The following is a 6,000-nucleotide window of genomic DNA, read 5'->3' as shown; positions in this document are numbered from 1 at the left end:
TTTACAGTTTAAATAAGTAGGGGGTGAGGGGTGTACAGTGTGTTGAATACAGTTTAAATAAGTAGGTGGTGAGGGGTGTACAGTGTGTTGAATACAGTTTAAATGTGTTGGGGTGAGGGGTGTACAGTGTGTTGAATACAGTTTAAATTTGTTGGGGTGAGGGGTGTACAGTGTGTTGAATACAGTTTAAATAAGTAGGGGGTGAGGGGTGTACAGTGTGTTGAATACAGTTTAAATAAGTAGGGGGTGAGTGGTGAACAGTGTGTTGAATACAGTTTAAATAAGTAGGGGGTGAGGGGTGTACAGTGTGTTGTATACAGTTTAAATAAGTAGGGGGTGAGGGGTGTACAGTGTGCTGAATACAGTTTAAATAAGTAGGGGTGAGGGGTGTACAGTGTGTTGAATACAGTTTAAATAAGTAGGGGGTGAAGGGTGTACAGTGTGTTGAATACAGTTTAAATAAGTAGGGGGTGAGTGGTGAACAGTGTGTTGAATACAGTTTAAATAAGTAGGGGGTGAGGGGTGTACAGTGTGCTGAATACAGTTTAAATAAGTAGGGGTGAGGGGTGTACAGTGTGTTGAATACAGTTTAAATAAGTAGGGGGTGAGGGGTGTACAGTGTGCTGAATACAGTTTAAATAAGTAGGGGTGAGGGGTGTACAGTGTGTTGAATACAGTTTAAATAAGTAGGGGGTGAGGGGTGTACAGTGTGTTGAATACAGTTTAAATAAGTAGGGGGTGAGGGGTGTACAGTGTGTTGAATACAGTTTAAATGTGTTGGGGTGAGGGGTGTACAGTGTGTTGAATACAGTTTAAATAAGTAGGGGGTGAGAGGTGTACAGTGTGTTGAATACAGTTTAAATGTGTTGGGGTGAGGGGTGAACAGTGTGTTGAATACAGTTTAAATGTGTTGGGGTGAGGGGTGTACAGTGTGTTGAATACAGTTTAAATAAGTAGGGGGTGAGGGGTGAACAGTGTGTTGAATACAGTTTAAATAAGTAGGGGGTGAGGGGTGTACAGTGTGTTGAATACAGTTTAAATAAGTAGGGGGTGAGGGGTGTACAGTGTGTTGAATACAGTTTAAATAAGTAGGGGGTGAGTGGTGAACAGTGTGTTGAATAGAGTTTAAATAAGTAGGGGGTGAGGGGTGTACAGTGTGTTGAATACAGTTTAAATAAGTAGGGGGTGAAGGGTGTACAGTGTGTTGAATACAGTTTAAATAAGTAGGGGGTGAGGGGTGTACAGTGTGCTGAATACAGTTTAAATAAGTAGGGGTGAGGGGTGTACAGTGTGTTGAATACAGTTTAAATAAGTAGGGGGTGAAGGGTGTACAGTGTGTTGAATACAGTTTAAATAAGTAGGGGGTGAGGGGTGTACAGTGTGCTGAATACAGTTTAAATAAGTAGGGGTGAGGGGTGTACAGTGTGTTGAATACAGTTTAAATAAGTAGGGGGTGAGGGGTGTACAGTGTGTTGAATACAGTTTAAATAAGTAGGGGGTGAGGGGTGTACAGTGTGTTGAATACAGTTTAAATAAGTAGGGGGTGAAGGGTGTACAGTGTGTTGAATACAGTTTAAATGTGTTGGGGTGAGGGGTGTACAGTGTGTTGAATACAGTTTAAATAAGTAGGGGGTGAGAGGTGTACAGTGTGTTGAATACAGTTTAAATAAGTAGGGGGTGAGGGGTGTACAGTGTGTTGAATACAGTTTAAATAAGTAGGGGGTGAGGGGTGTACAGTGTGTTGAATACAGTTTAAATAAGTAGGGGGTGAGGGGTGTACAGTGTGTTGAATACAGTTTAAATAAGTAGGGGGTGAGGGGTGTACAGTGTGCTGAATACAGTTTAAATAAGTAGGGGGTGAGGGGTGTACAGTGTGCTGAATACAGTTTAAATAAGTAGGGGTGAGGGGTGTACAGTGTGTTGAATACAGTTTAAATAAGTAGGGGGTGAGGGGTGTACAGTGTGTTGAATACAGTTTAAATAAGTAGGGGGTGAGGGGTGTACAGTGTGCTGAATACAGTTTAAATAAGTAGGGGTGAGGGGTGTACAGTGTGTTGAATACAGTTTAAATAAGTAGGGGGTGAGGGGTGTACAGTGTGCTGAATACAGTTTAAATAAGTAGGGGTGAGGGGTGTACAGTGTGTTGAATATAGTTTAAATAAGTAGGGGGTGAGGGGTGTACAGTGTGTTGAATACAGTTTAAATTATTAGGGGCTCAGGGGTGTACAGTGTGTTGAATACAGTTTAAATAAGTAGGGGGTGAAGGGTGTACAGTGTGTTGAATACAGTTTAAATGTGTTGGGGTGAGGGGTGTACAGTGTGTTGAATACAGTTTAAATAAGTAGGGGGTGAGAGGTGTACAGTGTGTTGAATACAGTTTAAATAAGTAGGGGGTGAAGGGTGTACAGTGTGTTGAATACAGTTTAAATAAGTAGGGGGTGAGGGGTGTACAGTGTGTTGAATACAGTTTAAATAAGTAGGGGGTGAGTGGTGTACAGTGTGTTGAATACAGTTTAAATAAGTAGGGGGTGAGGGGTGTACAGTGTGTTGAATACAGTTTAAATAAGTAGGGGGTGAGGGGTGTACAGTGTGTTGAATACAGTTTAAATAAGTAGGGGGTGAGGGGTGTACAGTGTGTTGAATACAGTTTAAATAAGTAGGGGGTGAGGGGTGTACAGTGTGTTGAATACAGTTTAAATAAGTAGGGGGTGAGGGGTGTACAGTGTGTTGAATACAGTTTAAATAAGTATGGGGTGAGAGGTGTACAGTGTGTTGAATACAGTTTAAATAAGTAGGGGGTGAAGGGTGTACAGTGTGTTGAATACAGTTTAAATGTGTTGGGGTGAGGGGTGTACAGTGTGTTGAATACAGTTTAAATAAGTAGGGGGTGAAAGGTGTACAGTGTGTTGAATACAGTTTAAATAAGTAGGGGGTGAAGGGTGTACAGTGTGTTGAATACAGTTTAAATAAGTAGGGGGTGAGGGGTGTACAGTGTGTTGAATACAGTTTAAATAAGTAGGGGGTGTACAGTGTGTTGAATACAGTTTAAATAAGTAGGGGGTGAGAGGTGTACAGTGTGTTGAATACAGTTTAAATAAGTAGGGGGTGAAGGGTGTACAGTGTGTTGAATACAGTTTAAATAAGTAGGGGGTGAGGGGTGTACAGTGTGCTGAATACAGTTTAAATAAGTAGGGGGTGAAGGGTGTACAGTGTGTTGAATACAGTTTAAATAAGTAGGGGGTGAGGGGTGTACAGTGTGCTGAATACAGTTTAAATAAGTAGGGGGTGAAGGGTGTACAGTGTGTTGAATACAGTTTAAATAAGTAGGGGGTGAGGGGTGTACAGTGTGCTGAATACAGTTTAAATAAGTAGGGGTGAGGGGTGTACAGTGTGTTGAATACAGTTTAAATAAGTAGGGGGTGAGGGGTGTACAGTGTGTTGAATACAGTTTAAATAAGTAGGGGGTGAGGGGTGTACAGTGTGTTGAATACAGTTTAAATAAGTAGGGGGTGAAGGGTGTACAGTGTGTTGAATACAGTTTAAATGTGTTGGGGTGAGGGGTGTACAGTGTGTTGAATACAGTTTAAATAAGTAGGGGGTGAGAGGTGTACAGTGTGTTGAATACAGTTTAAATAAGTAGGGGGTGAGGGGTGTACAGTGTGTTGAATACAGTTTAAATAAGTAGGGGGTGAGGGGTGTACAGTGTGTTGAATACAGTTTAAATAAGTAGGGGGTGAGGGGTGTACAGTGTGTTGAATACAGTTTAAATAAGTAGGGGGTGAGGGGTGTACAGTGTGCTGAATACAGTTTAAATAAGTAGGGGGTGAGGGGTGTACAGTGTGCTGAATACAGTTTAAATAAGTAGGGGTGAGGGGTGTACAGTGTGTTGAATACAGTTTAAATAAGTAGGGGGTGAGAGGTGTACAGTGTGTTGAATACAGTTTAAATAAGTAGGGGGTGAAGGGTGTACAGTGTGTTGAATACAGTTTAAATAAGTAGGGGGTGAGGGGTGTACAGTGTGTTGAATACAGTTTAAATAAGTAGGGGGTGAGTGGTGTACAGTGTGTTGAATACAGTTTAAATAAGTAGGGGGTGAGGGGTGTACAGTGTGTTGAATACAGTTTAAATAAGTAGGGGGTGAGGGGTGTACAGTGTGTTGAATACAGTTTAAATAAGTAGGGGGTGAGGGGTGTACAGTGTGTTGAATACAGTTTAAATAAGTAGGGGGTGAGGGGTGTACAGTGTGTTGAATACAGTTTAAATAAGTATGGGGTGAGAGGTGTACAGTGTGTTGAATACAGTTTAAATAAGTAGGGGGTGAAGGGTGTACAGTGTGTTGAATACAGTTTAAATGTGTTGGGGTGAGGGGTGTACAGTGTGTTGAATACAGTTTAAATAAGTAGGGGGTGAGAGGTGTACAGTGTGTTGAATACAGTTTAAATAAGTAGGGGGTGAAGGGTGTACAGTGTGTTGAATACAGTTTAAATAAGTAGGGGGTGAGGGGTGTACAGTGTGTTGAATACAGTTTAAATAAGTAGGGGGTGTACAGTGTGTTGAATACAGTTTAAATAAGTAGGGGGTGAGGGGTGTACAGTGTGTTGAATACAGTTTAAATAAGTAGGGGGTGAGGGGTGTACAGTGTGTTGAATACAGTTTAAATAAGTAGGGGGTGAGGGGTGTACAGTGTGTTGTATACAGTTTAAATAAGTAGGGGGTGAGGGGTGTGCAGTGTGTTGAATACAGTTAAAATAAGTAGGGGGTGAGGGGTGTACAGTGTGTTGTATACAGTTTAAATAAGTAGGGGGTGAGGGGTGTACAGTGTGTTGAATACAGTTTAAATAAGTAGGGGGTGAGGGGTGTACAGTATGTTGAATACAGTTTAAATAAGTAGCGGGTGAGGGGTGTACAGTGTGTTGTATACAGTTTAAATAAGTAGGGGGTGAGGGGTGTACAGTGTGTTGAATACAGTTAAAATAAGTAGGGGGTGAGGGGTGTACAGTGTGTTGTTTACAGTTTAAATAAGTAGGGGGTGAGGGGTGTACAGTGTGTTGAATACAGTTTAAATAAGTAGGTGGTGAGGGGTGTACAGTGTGTTGAATACAGTTTAAATGTGTTGGGGTGAGGGGTGTACAGTGTGTTGAATACAGTTTAAATTTGTTGGGGTGAGGGGTGTACAGTGTGTTGAATACAGTTTAAATAAGTAGGGGGTGAGGGGTGTACAGTGTGTTGAATACAGTTTAAATAAGTAGGGGGTGAGTGGTGAACAGTGTGTTGAATACAGTTTAAATAAGTAGGGGGTGAGGGGTGTACAGTGTGTTGTATACAGTTTAAATAAGTAGGGGGTGAGGGGTGTACAGTGTGCTGAATACAGTTTAAATAAGTAGGGGTGAGGGGTGTACAGTGTGTTGAATACAGTTTAAATAAGTAGGGGGTGAAGGGTGTACAGTGTGTTGAATACAGTTTAAATAAGTAGGGGGTGAGTGGTGAACAGTGTGTTGAATACAGTTTAAATAAGTAGGGGGTGAGGGGTGTACAGTGTGCTGAATACAGTTTAAATAAGTAGGGGTGAGGGGTGTACAGTGTTGAATACAGTTTAAATAAGTAGGGGGTGAGGGGTGTACAGTGTGCTGAATACAGTTTAAATAAGTAGGGGTGAGGGGTGTACAGTGTGTTGAATACAGTTTAAATAAGTAGGGGGTGAGGGGTGTACAGTGTGTTGAATACAGTTTAAATAAGTAGGGGGTGAGGGGTGTACAGTGTGTTGAATACAGTTTAAATAAGTAGGGGGTGAAGGGTGTACAGTGTGTTGAATACAGTTGAAATGTGTTGGGGTGAGGGGTGTACAGTGTGTTGAATACAGTTTAAATAAGTAGGGGGTGAGAGGTGTACAGTGTGTTGAATACAGTTTAAATGTGTTGGGGTGAGGGGTGAACAGTGTGTTGAATACAGTTTAAATGTGTTGGGGTGAGGGGTGTACAGTGTGTTGAATACAGTTTAAAT

The sequence above is a fragment of the Salvelinus fontinalis genome, chromosome 34, assembly GCF_029448725.1.
Source record: "Salvelinus fontinalis isolate EN_2023a chromosome 34, ASM2944872v1, whole genome shotgun sequence".
Taxonomy (NCBI): Eukaryota; Metazoa; Chordata; class Actinopteri; order Salmoniformes; family Salmonidae; genus Salvelinus; species Salvelinus fontinalis.
The sequence above is the reverse complement of the archived record's forward strand: the minus strand, read 5'-3'. Positions refer to the sequence as shown.